At 39.6% G+C, this 20799-nt stretch overlaps 1 long non-coding RNA gene across 1 annotated transcript in view; it reads right to left on the reverse strand.

Moving 5' to 3' along the window:
- Window positions 1-16069, reverse strand: part of LOC112443227 (uncharacterized) — a 172879-nt gene extending 156810 nt beyond the window's left edge. The window contains exons 1-2 of the long non-coding RNA XR_003031548.2: window positions 15927-16069; window positions 13159-13277 (exon numbers count right to left, since the gene is read on the reverse strand). This is a non-coding gene — a long non-coding RNA (uncharacterized lncRNA). The remainder of the gene's footprint in view (window positions 1-13158; window positions 13278-15926) is intronic.
- Between the last annotated feature and the right edge of the window lie 4730 nt (window positions 16070-20799).

Here is a 20799-nt window from a genome sequence, read left to right on the forward strand (position 1 = left end):
AGGTTATTGATATTTCTCCTGGCAATCTTGATTCCAGCTTGTGCTTCTTCCAGCCCAGCGTTTCTCATGATGTACTCTGCATAGAAGTAAATAAGCAGGAAGACAATATACAGCCTTGACATACTCCTTTTCCTATTTGGAACCATTCTGTTGTTCCATGTCCAGTTCTAACTGTTGCTTCCTGACCTGCATACAAATTTCTCAAGAGGCAGATCAGGTGGTCTGGTATTCCCCTCTCTTTCAGAATTTTCCACAGTTTATTGTGATTCACACAGTCAAAGGCTTTGGCATAGTCAATAAAGCAGAAATAGATGTTTTTCTGGAACTCTCTTGCTTTTTATATGATCCAGCAGATGTTGGCAATTTGATCTCTGGTTCCTCTGCCTTTTCTAAAACCAGCTTGAACATCAGGAAGTTCATGGTTCACATATTGCTGAAGCCTGGCTTGGAGAATTTTGAGCATTACTTTGCTAGCATGTGAGATGAGTGCAATGTGCGGTAGTTTGAGCATTCTTTGGCATTGCCTTTCTTTGGGATTGGAATGAAAACTGACATTTTCCAGTCTTGTGGCCACTGCTGAGTTTTCCAAATTTGCTGGTGTATTGAGTGCAGCACTTTTACAGCATCATCTTTCAGGATTTGGAATAGCTCAACTGGAATTCCATCACCTCCACTAGCTTTATTCGTAGTGATGCTTTCTAAGGCCCACTTGACTTTGCATTCCAGGATGTCTGGCTCTAGGTCAGTGATCATACCATCGTCATTATCTGGGTCGTGAAGATCTTTTTTGTACAGTTCTTCTCTGTATTCTTGCCACCTCTTCTTAATTTCTTCTGCTTTTGTTAGGTCCCTACCATTTCTGTCCTTTATCGAGCCCATCTTTGCATGAAATGTTCCCTTGGTATCTCTAATTTTCTTGAAGAGATCCCTAGTCTTTCCCATTCTGTTGTTTTCCTCTATTTCTTTGCATTGATCGCTGAGGAAGGCTTTCTTATCTCTTCTTGCTATTCTTTGGGACTCTGCATTCAGATGCTTATATCTTTCCTTTTTTCCTTTGCTTTTCACTTCTCTTCTTGTCACAGCTATTTGTAAGGCCTCCCCAGGCAGCCATTTTGCTTTTTTGCATTCTTTTCCATGGGGATGGTCTTGATCCCTGTCTCCTGTACAATGTCGTGAACCTCTGTCCATAGTTCATCAGGCACTCTATCTATCAGATCTAGGCCCTTAAATCTATTTCTCACTTCCACTGTATAATCATAAGGGATTTGATTTAGGTCATACCTGAATGGTCTAGTGGTTTTCCCTACTTTCTTCAATTTAATTCTGAATTTGGCAATAAGGAGTTCATGATCTGAGCCACAGTGCACCTACATATCAATAAATGGTCATCCCAAAGGAATGATTTGGATTTGGCATCTTGTTTTCGTTTAAATTACAAATGTATATAACTTTCTGATGACATCTGAACCAACTCAGAATGATCAAACAGCTTTGCACTAACAACATGAGTTTCTCTCATCTCTAGAAGAACATTACCAGTCTGTCCCTTCTGGCCATATGGGAAGAGAATCCCAGAAATTTGTTCTTACTGCAGATACTTTCTTGCTATAGATGTGAAAGAATTTTCTTAATGAATCTGTGAAATAATATTATTTTCATAATGCTTCAATGTTTGAGCCTTCCAATGTATGTTCTTTGGAATATAACAAAAGTATCATAAAGTAATCAGAATCATGAAATTTTTGCAACTGAGAAGACCTCTGCCCAAATAGACATGATTGTCATCCCTTGGACCTCACTGTACACTTTATAGTATCTTCTCATGGTTGTTGCAAGGATAATATGTGTGTGTGTGTGTGTGTGTGTGTGTGTGTGTTAGTCGTTCAGTCATTTCCAACTCTTTGCAATCCCCATGGAATGTAGCCAACCTGGCCCCTCTGTTCATGGAATTCTCCAGGCAAGAATACTGGAGTGGGTTGCCATGCCCTTCTCCAGGAGATCTTCCCAACCCAGGCTCGAACCCAGGTCTCCTGCATTGCAGGCAGATTCTTTAGCATCTGAGCCACCGGGGAAGGCCTACCTCTATTAACTCTACTCTTATGTGCCTCCATAATGCTTAAAATAGTACCTAAATAGCATGTATAGCTGAATTCATAGATGGCTAGAAAGAAAAAATACTATATGGTAATAGCGGACATTTTTTGGCCCCTTTCCAACGTCCAGTGCTTCCCTTCCTTTCTTTCCCTTCCAACAGTTCTAATTTCTTTTTGAAGATTCAGGTGGTTCTAGAGAAGCTCTTGTCTCCAGCTCCAGGGGTGGAATCTAGGTAACCAGTTAGCACTTTGACTCCAACTAGCAAGTTTTTGGCTCTGTCTTGAATACATATACCAACTAAATATTTCCATTCAGAAAGAATTTCAGGATTATTTCTGAAAAGGAAGAGACACAGATGACTTTTGCTGGCTATAACTATGGAAACATGCCATCCTGGAGCTGATGGCACCATCTCACGACTGATAGGAGAGCAGGTTTTAGCTTGGAACCAGCATTAAGAAAGATATATCAGAGACAGAAAGAAACTGAAAGTTTCCCTTGAACTGAAAATGTGGACTTTGCAGCTGCAAAAAGAACAGAAGAAAAGAAAATTCCCTTAAAAAAAAAAAAAAGAAAGAAAATTCCCTTTTATGTCAGCTTGAGTCAGACTTTCTGTTTCCTGCTACACAAAATATCCTGATACAATTGTAAATATCACCACAGAACAAATGTGAGTTGAACAAACACACTCTACTTCAGAAATATTGGCAAACCCTAATGCAAATCATTCCACAAACAAACCACAAACTAAAAATGATGATCACCCATAATTTCCACTTTCCACTGAAAGGAACCAAGGTTCCTAAAGAAATGGTTGATTTCAGGCCTTGTATAGGATATGCAAAAATCTAGCCTGGGATATCCAGTTACACCAAAAGGCAAGAAAGTGCTCAAAAGCTATTGTGTCAAAGAAATAAGGAGTCAATTTGAAAAGTCTCCCAATGGCCAAAGATAGGAGAACTTGAACATCAATAGTAATAATAATAATAATATTAACAAGTTCTTTGGATTGAAATGAATGAAGTACGTTAAAATCCATGCATTCATAATGGTACTAGAGGAAACAAACCTCATTGATCTTAGAGAATATTAGGAGACCACCTAAATAAAAAGGAAAAAAATCAAGCATTTGTTTTGTCTTTCCTGTATGAACTGTGCCTCAGTGACAAATAATCATTGTTAAGGAAATATTTATCTCCATAGACATAATCCAGCAAAGAAATGAAGAAAATCCCATGTTGCAAACCCTTAATGAAATAATGGACCTGTGAAATAAATATCAGGCACTGCTAACATTCCCCAAAATAGAGATAATCATACATATGTGCCTCTTGATGGAAGTGCGCCATAATACCTATGAAGTATTTTTGCCAAATAATCAAACCTGAATCAGACCAAGCCTCTTAATCTAACTACTATTTCACAGGAAATAAAGAAGACATGCAATCAGCAAAATCCAAAATGTGGGGAAATGTACAGAGAAAATGACTCATTTTTGTAAACAAATCACAAGAAAAATAAAAGAGATGACTTAAAGATTAAAAGATTCTTAAGAGACATAATCAAATGTAATCTGTTGACCTTCTTAAAATTCTGATTTGAACAAACCAACCATTAAAATTACCAACATCCATTGGATCAAAGAAAAAGCAAGAGAATTCAAGAAAAACATCTACTGCTTCATTGACTACACTAAAGCCTTTGACTGTGTGGATCACAATAAACTGTAGAAAATTATTAAAGAGGTGGGAATACCAGACCATCTTACCTGCCTCTTGAAACCTGTATGCAGGTCAAGAAGGAACAGTTAGAACTGGACGTGGAACAATGGATTGGTTCCAAATTGGGAAAGGAGTATGTCAAGTCTGTATATTGTCACCCTGCTTATTTAACTTCTATGCAGAGTACATCATGTAAATTGCCAGACTGGATGAAGTACAAGCTGGAATCAAGATTGCCCAGAGAAATATCAATAACCTCAGATATGCAGATGACACCACCCTAATGGCAGACAGCTAAGAGGAATTAAAGAGCCTCTTGATGAGGGTGAAAGAGGAGAATAAAAAAGCTGGCTTAAAATTCAGCATTCAGAAAATGAAGATCATGGCTTCTGGTCCCATCACTTCATGGCAGATAGATGGGGAAACAGTGGAAACAGTGACAGAATTTATTTTCCTGGGGTCCCAAATCATTGCGGACGGAGACTACAGCCATGAAATTAAAAGATGCTTACTCCTTGGAAGGAAAGTTGTGACCAACCTAGACAGCATATTAAAAAGCAGAGACATTACTTTGCCAAAAAAAAGTCCATCTAGTCAAAGCTATGGTTTTTCCAGTAGTCATGTATGGATGTGAGAGTTGGACTGTAAAGAAGGCTAAGTGTAGAAGAATTGAAGCTTTTGAACTGTGGTGTTGGAGAAGACTCTTGAGAGTCCCTTGGACTGCGAGGAGATCAAACCAGTCCATCCTAAAGGAAATCAATCCTGAATATTCATTGGAAGGACTGATGCTGAAGCTGAAGCTCCAATACTTTGACCATCTAATGGGAAGAGCTGACTCATTTGAAAAGACCCTGATGCTGGGAAAGATTCAAGGCAAGAGGAGAAGGGGATGACAGAGGATGAGATGGTTGGAAGGCATCACCAACTCAATGGACTTGAGTTTGAGCAAGCTCCGGGAGACGGTGAAGGACAGGGAAGCCTGGCATATTGCAGTCAGTGGGGTTGCATAGACTTGGACACAACTGAGCACTTGAATAACAAAAACAACAATCATTAACAAGTATATATATATATGAGGCAGTCAGAGAAATTTGGAAGCTAACTAGATATTTGATGATAAATTATTGATTTATAGGTATGAAAATGGTACCATCATTATGGTTTTTTAAAAAGATTCTTTATCTTTTAAGATTCAAACAGAAGTCAATATGGATGCAAAGATACGTTTAATACAGTAGTGATGGGAGGAGGGGGAAGTGAAGGTGCAATAAGATTGTCTATGAGTTCATTGTCAAAGCTAAGTGATGGACATGTGGCTTCATCATACTATATTCCTTCTACTCTTGGGTGATATTTAGGGTTTTCCACACACACACAAAAAAAATTTAAGTACATAATTTCATCATCATTCAAAATCATACACCCATGCCAGCCCTCCTTGCTCTCACAGGCTGTGATTCTTCAGTTCTTCAGTCATGTTCCAATTTCTCCACAGTCTGATTTACCCACTTACCTAACCACAGTCACCGCTATCTGCATACCTTCTTCCCAGACAATGGGCATTACCCCACACATGCACACTCATCCTCATGGAGGTGTCACAGCAAATCCATCTTTATCCCGGCCCACACACAAAGACTTCATTTTTATAGACATGGTATTCTTCCATTCATTGCACTATACCTCTCTGTTCTACTTCACCAGTACTGTTCATTCTGATTGTCATATCCCTCTTTAGAAACACACCATACTCCGTAACTCAATCATAGACACATAGCCAGCGTGCTAGGTTGAAAAGTCCCCACATCCACCTTTCTGTGGGCCTCTACACATAATCTGGCTCAGTCTAAACCTCTTAAGTGAAATGCTGTCCTGGAAATAAAACCTGCCTTGTACTTTCTTCTATTTTATTTCAAACTCAATACAAAGCAATGGTCCCTGAAGAAAAGTTATGCTGGAGTTAGGTTCACACAATTTCCCTGAAATGTAATACGAGATTTAAACACAGATGATATGACTGGTTAATAAATGTCACCATTGAGTGGCTTTGTTCACCTAATAATATCATTCAGATCATTATAAACAAATTGAAGGGGTTCTTATGTGAAACAAACACGGCAGGACTTATTCCTGCGTAACACAAGACGGAGCCTGGGCAGCCAATCCTAACGGCCTGGGAGAAGGGGCAAGGCCGGCGTGCAGCTTTGTGGTATCCCGGGAGGATTTTATTTCCAAATATAAAATTCATGCCATGCTCACAGGTAGAACCTTAGAATAGTTATAATGATCTAATGGCAGCATTACTATGGAAGGCTGCTACTAATACTTTGAACTACTGCCGTTCTATAGAGATCCAAGGATATGATTTCAAAGCTCATGTGGAATGAAGACTGCCCCAACTGAAAGCAATCCACCTGAGTAAAAGAGAGAGGAAAGAAAAGAACAGAGCAGAATGCAACTGAAGCCCCCAATTTGGGATTTCTAGGATGAGGAGGTCGGAATTGGGTCTTTGATTGTGGGGTTTCTTTTATTACTGTTGTAGTTTGGGGAGGGAGTGGCAAAGAAAGAGAAAATGTCTCTAAATTAGAAGGCATTGCCTGCCTCTGGCTTTTTGAATTACTTTTAACTTAAAGATTATAATGTGTTTATTTCCCTCTTCTGAGAAGAGAGAGATAGTAATTGCCTCCATCACCCTCACACTCTCCTCCCTCCTCTATCGAGGGGACAAGAGCTCATTGATGATAACTCCCTGGTATTCAGTCTTGCTTCAACACTAATGGCAAAAAGAAAAGAAATAGCATATTAACCACAAAAGAATTGGGAGCCCCTTTTAGTCCAACCTAATAAACATCCAAGGCCTGTTGGGCCTGTCACTTGACATTTAAACATAAATGGCTATTGTTGTATTTCTAGAAATCAGAGGAAACATCAGAACCTTTGCAAACAAGAAAACTGCATAACATTTCAAATACCAGTTAAGTGCCTGTATTTATAGATAGTGTTCACTGTTTCAAAGCTAACCCTGCAATTCTTTTGGAAAGAGCTTCTAACAGAGCTAACAAGACTGGGGGGGGGGTGGGAAATATATATATATATATATATATATATGTATGTATGTATGTATGTATATGTAATTTTTAAATGATGCTGAAATTTCCTTTTATCCTTTGAATGATTTGCAGTTGGAATTCATAATTTTAGCACTATTTCTCACATGTAATGCCAAATTTGGTAACACCTATTTAAAGTGCATTGTAACATGTGTTTATGATACATTTGAGCTCTTTGGAGAAAAGGTGCTATAGAAACCTAATAAATAATAAGTGGATGATTGACAAAGAATAGTATTAGGAGCTCATTTTTCAAAACTTTATAAAAATGCATGCATTTGAGTTCATTCTTAGCTAGACAGTCTCCTTGGCAGGTAATATGTAAGGATCCCATATGCCACAGAGTTTAAGATTCTGGAGTCTATGAAAAAAAAGGTCATGGCCTACAGAAGCTCATTCTGAGATTTGACTGTTCTCAACAGGAATCCAAGCAGGAATCCCAGTTTTGGCCTTGAAAATGCATTCACTTATGCTATTTGGAATGTGAAAGAAATTTTAAATATATTAAAAAGTAGAGTTATAAAGGGTGGCTGGATTCAACCACATGGCCAAATTTGAATCAGCAAAGTGACATTCTCTGAGATAACACACATTATGTCCTTTAAAATTAAAAAAGGAAAACAAGAGCCAAGTATCATTACTCATTTGTTATTTTGTGAGCTGGTTCATCTCATGAGTGCATAATTTTTGTGGTTATAATGCAAACTAAGGAAGGACGAAAGCCAGATATAAACAATCTCTTCCTTCTGGAGTAAAATATATAGCCACCTAGGGATTCGATGTTATCATGAAAAGCATCAGATGCTTTGATTCTGGGCTGCTCCAGGACCTAGCTTGACAACCTACAGGTCAATCATCAGAGAGGTAAAGATGAGTGTAACAGACTTATAAGACAGAAATAAAATGCTTTGTAAGTAAGCAAAAGTGGAAGAAAGCTTATTATAAGCAAAGTAAGTTGATGAAGGTACAGAAAAGTTTCTCTAGAAAACCAGTGTACTGTCATTTAAATCAAAGCATGACATTTGAACCTTCACATGCAGGCATGAGTTTCTAATGCATTAGGCTTTGAGTTGTATATTAGACAAATTCTTACCCTCCTTTTTTATTTTTCTTTTGGTTTTGTTGATTATTACATACTGCCAATACATATGGGCTTCCCAGGTGGTGCTAGTGGTAAAGAACCCACCTGCCAATGCAGGAGACATGAGATGCGGGTTTGATCCCTGGGCTGGGAAGATCCCCTGGAAAAGGGCATGGCAACCCACTCCAGTATTTCTGCCTTGAGAATCCCATGGATAGAGGAGCCTGGCAGGCTGCAGTCCATAGGGTCGCAAAGAGTCCCACACAACTGAAGTGATTTAGCACACACCAATATATACACACACATAGAAATTGGTTAGTGTGTATTTTGCAGAGATGTTTTATGTAAGCCAGCTAAATAATGTCCACCATGCATGACTTCCAAATTTAAGACAAATCTGGAAATGTTTATGCTAATGTTATTTGTTATATTAAAGTTGCCATGATCATTTAATTTCCTAGTTTGCTAGGGTTACAAACATTTTAGATGCTACCACACTGTGAATGACTTGATCCTGCAGTATCTTCTTATTCTAGAAGTGTAATATGATATATGTACTCAGTCGTGTCTGACTCTTTGCGACCCCATGGACTGTAGCCCACTAGGCTCCTCTGTCCATGGGATTTTCCAGGCAGGGATATTGAAGTGGGTTGCCATTTTCTCCTCCAGGGGATCCTCCTGACCCAGGGATTGAACCCCAGTTTCTCCTGCGTCTCCTACATTGGCAGGTGGAGTCTTCACCACTGTGCCACCTGGGAAGCCCAATATAATATATATTCCTTCCCAATGATTAGAGAGAGAGAGAGAGAGTGACAGCTATCTTGAGACCATGAAGAAACAAGTTTGAGAACTGAGCCAACATGCAAAGGATCAGGGTGCAGGGCAAGGGGATTCAGAGAGAAGGAAAGAACCTGAATTATCATTGACATTGCTGTGCCATAGACTGACCCAAGAATTGTTCCCTACCTTTGAACCTTCTCCTGTATGAGATCATTAAAACCTCTTATTGTGGGGGCTACTTTTTAGTTTGTGTTGTTGTTTAGTCACTAAGTTGTGTCTTACTCTTTTGCGGCCCATGAGTTGTAGCCTTTTAAGTTAGGTATTCTGTTTTTTACAGCAGGAAGCATCAGAACTGATACACTAGGGTTTCAAAACCCTAATCTCTGAAAGAGTCATAATGTAAAGTTTATGCCAACAGATTTGGGAGCAAAAGTCAAAGTCAGTTTGATCTAAAAACTGATTTCTTAAGGCAAAGAAGGAGAGAAAGAAAGAAAACTAACATTTGATATTTCCTAAGAAGAAATTTTCCTCTCTGCTCAACCCCGTCCTAATCTCAGGAAGGAGAGGGACAAGAGAAATTCCATCTACATAGTTCCTGAGAAGAGATTGAAGTAGTCAAAATCAAGTCAGTTTAGCTTGTTGTCTTGATCAGGAGGGTGTAGCCATTTTGAATGCACAGTGAATAGAGATCAGGCAGGAATGGGGAGTCTTAGGCATGCAGCCAGGGCAACTTGGGACCAAACATATCCCATGTTGCCCCTACCACCAGCATCAATACTTCATATCCTGCCTGTCATCTGCACACAGTCTTGGGGCGTGGGGGACAGTGGGGTAATAAACCTGACTGAATAAGTTTCAGTTCAGTCACTCAGTCGTGTCCGACTGTTCGTGACCCCACGGACTGCAGCAAGAGCAGGCTTCCCTGTCCATCATCACCCCCTGGAGATTGCTCAAACTCATGCCCATCCAGTCAGTGATACCATCCAACCATCTCACCCTGTGTCATCCCATTCTCCTCCTACCTTCAGTCTTTCCCAGCATCAGGGTCTTTTCAAATGAGTCAGCTCTTTGCATCAGTTGGCCAAAGTATTGGAGCTTCAGCTTCAGCATCAGTTCTTCCAATGAATATTCATGGTTGATTTCCTTTAGGATTGACTGGTTTGATCTCCTTTCAGTCCAAGGAACTCTCAAGAGTCTGCTCCAGAACCATAATTCGAAAGCATCAATTCTTTGTCACTCAGCCTTTTTTGTGGTCTAACTCTCACATCCATACATGACTACTGGAAAAATCATAGCTTTGACTAGACAGACCTTTTGTCAGCAAAGTAATGTCTCTGCTTTTTAATATGCTATCTAGGTTGGTCATAGCTTTTCTTCCAAGGAGCAAGTGTCTTTTAATTTCATGGCTGCAGTCACCATCTACAGTGATTTTGAAGCCCCCAAAATAAAGTCTGTCACTGTTTCCATTGTTTCCCCACCATGAAGTGATGGGACTGGATGCCATGATCTTAGTTTTCTGAATGTTGAGTTTTAACCCAGCTTCTTCATTCTCCTCTTTTACTTTCATCAAGAGGCCCTTCAGTTCTTCTTCAGTTTCTGCCATAAGAGTGGAGTCATTTCTCCCGGCAATCTTGATTCCAGCTTGTGCTTCATCCAGCCCAGCGTTTCTCATGATGTACTCTGCATAAAAGTTAAATAAGCAGGGTGACAATATACAGCCTTGACGTACTCCTTTCCCAATTTGGAACCAGTCTGTTGTTCCATGTCCAGTTCTAACTGTTGCTTCTTGACCTGCACACAGATTTCTCAGGAGGCAGGTAAAGTGGTCTGGTATTCTCATCTCTTGAAGAATTTTCCAGTTTGTTGTGATCCACACAGTCAAAGGCTGTGGTGTGGTCAATAAAGGAGAAGTAGATATTTTGATGGAATTCTCTTGCTTTTTCTTTGATCCAATGAATGTTGGCAATTTGTTGTCTGGTTCCTCTGCTTTTTCTAAATCTAGCTTGAACATCTGGAAGTTCATGGTTCATGTACTGCTGAAGCCTGGCTTGAAGAATTTTAAGCATTACTTTGCTAGCATGTGAGATGAGTGCAATTGTGTGGTAGTTTGAATATTCTTTGGCATTACCCTTCTTTGGGACTGGAATGAAAACTGACCTTTTCCAGTTTAGTTTCTGACAAAATGAAAGCTAAAATTTTAAAGTTTAGAAAAATAAGAGCATCTATACCTGAGACGATATTTTGATTACATTTTGACTCGCTGTTTAATTAATTAATTACTGGTAATAATTATTTGGGCCTCCCTGGTGGCTCAAAATGGTGAAGAATCTGTCTGCAGTGCTGGAGACTTGGGTCCAATCCCTGGATTGGGAAGATCCACGGAAGAAGGGAATGGCAACCGACTCCAGTATTCCTGCCTGGAGAGTCCCATAGACAGAAGAACCTGGCCAGCTATAGTCCATGGGGTTGCAAAGAGTCAGACACAACTGAGCGACTAACACACATTGTAAGAATGATTTAATACCAGTTCCTACAAGTTCACAGTCTCATAGAGAAGATAAGTTAGCAAATCATTCGCTATGATACGAGAAATATTTGATAAGCTTTCAAGGTCACATAGCACAGTGTGGGAGTAGGGGCAGGGAGTACAACTTTAGCTGAGTTTTGAAAAACAAAAAAAGAGTTAACTGCAAATGTTGGGAAATGGTGAGTTCTATTTTGGCCTGGGATCAGGGAAATTTGGACATGTCTATATGTTAAGGGGAGAAAGGTAGTAGAGAGGTGGAAGATGAGAAGAATTGCCACCAGTGATGGCCTGAGGGCCCTGAGGAGGCAGAAAGGAAAGGCTTGGAGTTTGGCCTTGTCCAGAAGTAAGGAAACTGAGGAGGCAAAATTGGGAAGAGTGTAAATACAAATTCACACAATGAGAGTTAAATGAAGTTAAGAAAGTTCATGCTTGAAGGTCTCTGTTTTATGTAGGAAGCAGAAGTTAATGGTTATTTTTTGAGGGTAAGAAAGGCAGACCAGGGTTTTAAAAGGGAGAGTTATATGACCAGATTTGTATTTTAGAACACTTTTTCTGGTAGAGATTTAAGGACTGGATTAAAAGAGAGAAAATGGCAAAAGACTAGAAGCTGGGAGACCCAACCAGAGTCATTGGAGTCATTCAGGGGAAAATCATGAAGGCCTGAAGTAAAACAGTGACAGGAAGTGGGTAAAAGATTGGTTTCCATAGGTATTTATAGAGCGAATCATTCTAAGAAGTAACTGTTCACATACTGGCAATGAGAGAGAAATACAAAAGGATGATAATCCAGGACTGACCATTTTGTTTATTAGAAACCTCAGCAGGAAGGGGAAGTTTATGGAAGAAGACATTGAGCTTAACTTTGAACACATTGAAATATAGAAAAATATATTGATAATGTTATGGATCTAGACAAAAAATGATGCAGATATAGAAGGCAATTGGATTGGTGTATCTGGAGTTCAGGAGAAAAAGTTTGACCTAGAGAGAAAAAGTGGGGAGAAATCTGCTGCTCTAAGAATAGTGGTTGAAACAATAGATATAGATAAGATTAACTCATACGGATGTATGAAGAAGAGATTTTTTTTTTTTTGCTTTATTTTTAATCCATTACTGTAATTCACCAATTTGATGAACTTCACTATCTTCAATGATTTTTTAATATCTATCCTACATTTACACTTTGAACATTATTTCCTCTCATTTGGTGTCCTTAACAGTCAGACAAGCCCTGAAAAGGAACTAAGATCCTCAATAATCATGTTCTGTTATCATGAACTCATTAGCTGTAGTTGTAAAGTAAAAGCTTTAAGCATGTCAAGTGAATGACTTCTTAGTAGCAGAACACATACTAATCTGCTAAGATAATTCCATTTTTATATTAGTTATAATCATATTAGACAAACATATGCAATTTCTTGCTATCAATCTTAATATTCTTATTGTGAATACAATGCATTTTTTTGCTTACTCTTTAAAATTATCTTACATATACACATGAAATTATCAAAAATGCCTTTAGCCAATTATAATACATATACTACAGTGCACAAAATGAATATATTTTCTTTTTTTTCTACAGAACAGCAAAAGGTCTGTTTTTCTTGTATCTCATAAATGACCTTAGTACTGACCCAAATATAACCTACTAATTACGCTCTGTGTACCTTCCAGGCCCTGATTAGTTGTATTTAGCATTTATGTGAGACTGATTCTACTCTGGAAATCTTCCATATAGCTTGTAATTCCCAGTGGAAAAAAAAATTGCTGTGACCTATACAGTTGGAGAAAAGAAAACACAGCTACTCTTTTCCAAAAGGAGAACAAAGCACTGAAATAACATACCTTTCACTGGGGACTTGGTGTTATCTGAAACCCTGTAATCCACATCCCATTCTGCTTCTTCAATAGTTTGGATGATTTCAGTGGGCGGGTCAGAGAACTAATCAATTTTGAAACAGCATCTGCAAAAATAGATAATGTTCATCTAAAGGGCAACCGAGTCATAAACCCCCACAAGAGTAAGTAAATAAACACATGAGCTTCATATAAAGGGGTTCCCCAGAGGGATCAGCAGTGCAGTATTGGTGATGTCATATTCTGCCAATACTACCAAAAGAATTTATCAAGCACCAACAAGGATGAACTATGTGATTAAACTGACATGGTTTCTGAATGCCTAGACTTTATAATGTAATCTAACTTCTGTACCCATAATGGAACACTTAAGAACCTGAAGCTCTTGGGGTCCAAAACTAGCTTTTTCTCCCAGATTTCTTTTTCTTCTGTTCCTCCTATGCTGGTGAAAGAATCCAAGGCATCCAAGATTCCTGTCTCCTTCACTGCCTATAACCAGTCCATCTAAGGTTTGTTGGCTCGATCTCCCAATTATGCCTGAACCATTCATTTCCTTTTCCTTCATATCTATAGCCTTCACTTTGTTTGCTAAGAATATTGAAATATCAGTTACCCCTACCCCCTGCTCCAGTCTGTGCTTCACCTTGTCATTGGAGTGATCTAACTTCAGATCTCAGTATATCACTCATCTGCTCAAAAATTCACAAATGCCTCTCAATCACCTGTCATGTTAAAAATCTCTACTTTTTCTTTCTTGACACTCCTATTCTTTTAATCCTCAACTCAAATATAACTTTTCTGTAAAGGGTTCAATCAACTATTCATCCACTCAACAAATATTTATTCAGCACAGACTTCATGTTTGCATGGTGCTAATACTGAAAATAGAGTGGTGACATAATCATGGCCTCATAAAGTTTACAGTGGTAAGAAAGACAGTGAAGTAACAACAAAGTACAATGAATATTGTGAAGAACTAATCAAGGTACAGAGAGTAAGAAGAGAGAGCTCCAAGGACCCTAATGTTTAGGGTGTGAGTAGAGGAAGAAAGGTATTCAGTGTGGATGTGCTCAGTAACTCAGTCATGTCCAACTCTTTGCAACTCCATGGACTGTAGTCCACCAGGCTCCTCTGTCCACAAGATTTTCCAGGGAAGAATACTGGAGCAAGCTGCTGTTTCCTGCTCCAGAGGATTTTCCCAACCCAGGGATCCAACCTGCATCTCCTGCATTGACAGGTAGACTCTTTACCACTGTGCCACTTGGGAAGCCCAAGGGATTCAGGGCGTACATGCATGCTAAGTTGCTTTAGTCATGTCTGACTGTTTGTGATCTTATGGACTGTAGCCCACCAGACTCCTCTGTTCATGGAATAATCCAGGTAAGAGTCCTGGAGTGGGTTGCCATGCCCTCCTCCAGGATATCTTTGCAACTCAGGGATTAAACCTTATGTCGTATGTCTCCTGAAGATATTCAGAGGACTGATCAAATAAGACAAAAGAGAATGTGTTTCCTTGAAAATTCAAAGGAAGAAAGCATTTTGAAAAGAAAAGACATATACAATATCACTTATATGTGGAACCTAAAAAAATGATACAAAGGAATTTATTTTCAAAATGGAAACAGACTCACAGACTTAGAGAACAAACGTAACGGTTATCAAAGGGGAATGTGGGGCAGGGATAAATTAGGAGTTTGGCACTAATATAGTCATACTACTCTATTTAAAATAGATAAAGACCTACTGTATAGCCCGGGGAACTCTGCTCAATATTCTGTAATAACCTAAATGGGAAAAGAATTTGAAAAAGAGTAAATGTATGTATACGTATAACTGAGGACCCCCCAGGTGGCGCTAGTGGTAAAGAACCTGCCTGCCGACGTGGGAGACGTAAGAGATGAAGGTTCGATCCCTGGATTGGAAAGATCCCCTGGAGGAAGGCATGACAACCCACTACAGTATTCTTATCTGGAGAATTCCCATGGACAGAGAAGCCTGGGGGTCTACAGTCCACAGGGCCACAAAGAGTCGGATATAACTGAAGTGACTCAGCGCACACATGCAAAACTGAATCACTTTGTTGTATACCTAAAACTAACACAACATTATAATGCAACTATACTTCAATATAAAATAAAAAATTTTTAGAAAGGACGATTAAAAGTATCGAATCCTGCCAAGAAGTGAAGCAAATGAGAACTGCAGATTATCTTAGAATTTAGCAGGGGCACTTGAAAGCAGTTTTGATAGAGTGGTGCAAGCAAATATAGACATGGAAACAGCAAATGTAGAAATTTGACTGTGATGAAGAGAGGGAATTTGTTAGTTGGAAGAAATTAAGGGTTGAAGGTCCATGCAATTTGTAAGTACTTCTGTAATAATAGCAATTATCATCTTATATTATGTAAAAGTATTTGTTTTTCTATTCCAGCACTAAAAGGCAAGACACATTCTTTCGTTTTTGTGTCTCCAACTCTTAGCACAGGTTCAGGTGTAAATAGGCATGCAATAAGTATTGGTTTAGAGGCTGAATGACTGAACAAATAATCTGCTCTAATCCAAATATGAGATTCGTTCTTCAAGTTCCATCTCCCTTTACTTTGCACATTCCTGTCAACTGCCCTTTTTGACTTGTTGTCACAGGGGTCCCGCAAGCTTCAGGTCCTTGTACTCTGTTCCATCCTGCATACACTTCTCATATAACATTGATTTCAACAGTTGAATCCCAAATCTGCCCCTCAACCCTATAATTTTACCTTCTTAGCTGACTTCAGGCTCTTTGATGCTTGTCTACTCCACCAACATCTGGAACTTAACACACGTGTGATTGCACTCATCACTAGTCTTCCCTTTGAGTCAATCAGATTACTTTCCTAGCTTCTCTGCCAAGAATTTTTACCTCCAAAGGTATTTGGAAACGCTTCTGAATGTTGTGTTCCATTCCTTGCTTGTTTAGATAGTAATACATAGCTAGATCCAAGACACAACTTTCCATCTTCAAAAAGGATGGCCTTTTACTTCCCCAAAATAATAGGCCGTTACTTTTTTATATGTTACATCAACACTGTATACCAAACATTTGCTTGACAAATCATTTCTGAATTCCTGGCCCAGTATTTTGTCTGAAGTGCAGACAACCTATATATATGGTTATCTACCATAAGATAACCCACCACAAACAGCAGCATTAGATTATCTGTAGCTTTTATTTACTTTTCCCAGTCTTTGAAGTAGACTGGTTATGGTCTTAGAGTCATGGGATACAACTAAAATTTTTAAAATATAGATATTCCGCATCATAATATTTTTGCAAAAATTTAGATAGTAGGAACTTTCTCTGGACAAAGCAGTTAAAAATACCCAGTGGGGAAATTGGCTTCTAATTTGTGATACACTTGTTAATAAGCAGGGGCATATACCTTCTATTAGAGAAGAAAATGGCAACCCACTCCAATATTCTTACCTGGAGAATCCCACAGACAGAAGACCCTGGTGGGCTACAGACCATGGAGTTCCAAGAGTTGAACATAGTTTAGCAACTAAACCACCACTACCATATACCTTCTATAATATAAAAATAAGTAGTCTTTCAGGTACAGACAATATGATTTTATCAGGTTAATCTAAGGTGCTTTGGAATCCATCGCTTTATTTTATTTTATCATGTTATCTGAAAAACAGAACTTTAACTGTTATAATTATCCTGGAATTTTAAGAGCTGTTCTTTTAAAAGTTTGCTCATTCAGGGGAAATAAATTAGGAGGTTAGGATTAACATGTATACACTACTATATATAAAATACATAAGCAACAAGGACCTACTGAATAGCACAGGGAAATATACTCAATATTTTGTAATAATCTGTAATGGAAAAGTATATGAAAGAGAATATATATATATATCTCCATATATATATGAATAACTGAATCACTGTGCTGTACACCTGAAACTACACCACGTTGTAAATCCACTATATTTTAGCAAAGAAAAAAGTTTCCTCATTCAGTTACCTCCATTGGGTGTATGTTTTGCAGATAGTTCATTTTTAGAAGCTACCCCAGGAAAAACTCATTGTTCAATGGGGGCTTCATTGATATTAAGTTTAATTTAGATTCACATGTATCAGCATTTTTCAGCCTATTCTGACCAAGTCCATTTAGAAATAAATTCTCTTTCTGTGCTGGTTAGGTCCACATGCAAGAGATATGTCTCTGAAAGATAAAAGGGAGATAGCCATAGGCCAAGTTTGAATGTACTATACAAAAGGTGAAGGACATGCCAATTATCCAGATCACAGAATTTGGAGATGGGGAACCAGTGAAGACTATCAGATCAGATCAGATCAGTCACTCAGTCGTGTCTGACTCTTTGCAACCCCATGAATCGCAGCATGCCAGGCCTCCCTGTCCATCATCAACTCCCGGAGTTCACTCAGACTCACGTCCATCGAGTCAGTGATGCCATCCAGCCATCTCATCCTCTGTCATCCCCTTCTCCTCCTGCCTTCAATCCCTCCCAGCATCAGAGTCTTTTCCAATGAGTCAACTCTTCGAATGAGGTGGCCAAAGTACTGGAGTTTCAGCTTCAGCATCATTCCTTCCAAAGAAATCCCAAGGCTGATCTCCTTCAGAATGGACTGGTTTGATCTCCTTGCAGTCCAAGGGACTCTCAAGAGTCTTCTCCAACACCACAGTTCAAAAGCATCAATTCTTCCGTGCTCAGCCTTCTTCACAGACCAACTCTCACATCCATACATGACCACAGGAAAAACCATAGCCTTGACTGGACTATGCGGGCCCTAAAGCCACCCCTTGGCAGCCATTGACTTAAGCCCAGCGTGTTTGTTCAGTTAACACTAGTTCCTCTGTAACTTAGTTGACCAACAGGAGAGTTAAGCATATACAAGGTTACTTATAGCCTCTTCTGTATTATAAGAAATTGCTGAGTACTCTGAATTCAAAGAAGGCAGTCTTAGACACAGTCCATGGGCAGAGCCAGGAACAGAGCCCGGAAACCTTGCCCTCCAGTTGGTGATTCTAACCCAGTGCATGCGCTCTCCTCCCCCTCCCTCTGCTCCAAAGCTTGGTATGTGTTGAATACACTCAGTAGTTCACAACATGTTTTTTCCTTACAGTTCTTTATTAGCAACATTCATTTAGATTTTGGACTCTTGTCAAATGTAATGTGAATGGAGACCAGATGCCTTTTCTGAACTCAACAGAACAAGAGGAGAGTCACAGAGCCCATCTTGCCACAATCAAAACTAGCGCTTACAACAACACCCACTGTTGGTGACAGGCTGTGTGGAACAGGGCCAGTGCTGATTTAGCAGTATATGCCAGCTCAATGAGTCAGAAAAATGTTTCAGATGTGCCAGGTTGTTCAGAAATCCCCATCAGTTCCAGGGCAGAATAATTGTTGTGTTCCCCAAGAGTAAGGAATGGAGATGAGAAGAAGCAACGTCCTTGGAACGGTGTGTTATTCACATCGCTTGCTGGCAACAGAGCACCACTGCTTTTTAAAGGGTACCACAGACTTGCATGAAGGACTGCAGAGGCTAGGGAGGCTGGCAGCAATTCAGAAATGCAAGGATAAGGGAGAAGTAGTTGTGGGAAGAAATTCAAAACGGACAAAAGGATTAACAGCAAAAAGATGAGAGTGTAGGGGGACAGATGATTATCGTTTGCTGTGGGTTTAGCAACACTGACATGTTTTTATGAATATTTACAAGAACATTTGGAAGCTGTGTCTCTTGCCCACACAGCCTCCACCCCCAGCCCTCTTGGTAGGAACTGCACCATATTATAATGAGGGCGGGGGTGGGAGAGGGAACTAGGTCCTCTTTGCCTCCAGGTTGTCGTCACCTTGCTTAGTTGCCAAGACTCCTGGGGACACATATAAGTGAAGGAAAGTTCAGACAAGAGAAACCAGACCTGGGCTTCTCTGCTTGTGAAGCCTGGTGATTAAAGGGAATGAGAAATGAAAAAAGAATGGTAGTCAAAAGACATGAAAGGGATGAAGTGAGAGTTGCAAGAGAAGAATCCGTTTTGATGCCAATGTTCTTGCCCTCTTCAGTAGAGTAAAGGAATTTTTCAGCATCTCTAAGTTAAATGAGTCGTTAAAATATCGTATCAATTCTGAATTCTTATGAGTAGACTGACAGGTCAGCCTACTGTCCCTGCTCCTCCTGCTGTCTGGCCTTAGTCTGCTTTATTCTATCCCCACTTCCACCAGAGGAAACTTGGTTTCCTCTGGTTCCCCTCCTTGGTTTCCTAAGTATATATCCCTTCCTCATATCCTGGAAAGTATGTGTTGAGGCAGAAAAGAGCAATAGTCAAGAGTATAGACTCTGAACAACAAGGATTCGCAGTATAGCACAGGAAACTATATTTGATACCTTGTAATAACCTATAATGGAAAAGAATCTGAAAAAAAACATATATATATATATATATATATGCAAACCAGTCAATCTTAAAGGAAATCAACCCTGAATACTCGTTGGAAGGACTGATGCTGAAGCTAAAGCTCGAGTATTTTGGTCACCTGATGCAAACAGCCAACTCATTGGAAAAGTCCCTGATCCTGGGAAACATTAAGGGCAGAAGAAGAAGAAAGCATCAGAGGATGCAATGGCTGAGTGGCATCACCAATGCAGTGAACATGAACTTGGGCAAACTCTTGGAGACGGTGAGGAACAGGGAGGCCTGGCATGCTGCACGCAGTTGCAAAGAGTCGGACATGACTGGGTGACTGAACAATAACAATGCAAAACTGAACACTCTGCTGTACACTTGAAGCTAACACAATATTGTAAATCAGCTATACTTCATTAAATGGGAAAAAAAGAGTACACTCCCTGAAAGTGCACTGCCTACTTTCTAATCCAAGCCCTATCACTCTGTGGAAGTTGCCTAACCTCTTTAAATCTCAATTTCTACATCTTAAAATGGAACTGATAATAAATAAAAATCAATGAACGAAACCAAGGAAAGCATTTGGCATGCAATAAGGGATCAGTAAATGGCAGTATCGTTATCACAAATCATCCTCAACTTTCACGTACTTCAGTTCAGTTCAGTTGCTCAGTCGTGTCCGACTCTTTGTGACCCCATGAACCACAGCATGCCAGGCCTCAATGTCCATCACCAACTCCTGGAATCCACCCAAACCCACGTCCATCAAGTCGATGATGCCATCCAACCATCTCATCCTCTGTCGTCCCTTCTCCTCCTGCCCTCAATCTTTCCAAGCATCAGGGTCTTTTCCAATGACTCAGCTTTTTGCATCAGGTGGCCAAAGTATTGGAGTTTCAGCTTCAACATCAGTCCTTCCAATGAACACCCAGGACTGATCTCTTTTAGGATGGACTGGTTGGATCTTCTTGCAGTCCAAGGGACCCTCAAGAGTTTTCTCCAACACCACAGTTCAAAAGCATCGATTCTTCGGTGCTCAGCTTTCTTTATAGTCCAACTCTCACGTCCATACATGACCACTGGAAAAACCATAGCCTTGACTAGACAGACCTTTGTTGGCAAAGTAATGTCTCTACTTTTTAATATGCTGTCTAGGTTGGTCATAACTTTCCTTCCAAGGAGTAAATGTCTTTTAATTTCATGGCTGCAATCA

This window comes from Bos taurus, chromosome 21, assembly GCF_002263795.3.
Source record: "Bos taurus isolate L1 Dominette 01449 registration number 42190680 breed Hereford chromosome 21, ARS-UCD2.0, whole genome shotgun sequence".
In the NCBI taxonomy this organism is placed as follows: domain Eukaryota; kingdom Metazoa; phylum Chordata; class Mammalia; order Artiodactyla; family Bovidae; genus Bos; species Bos taurus.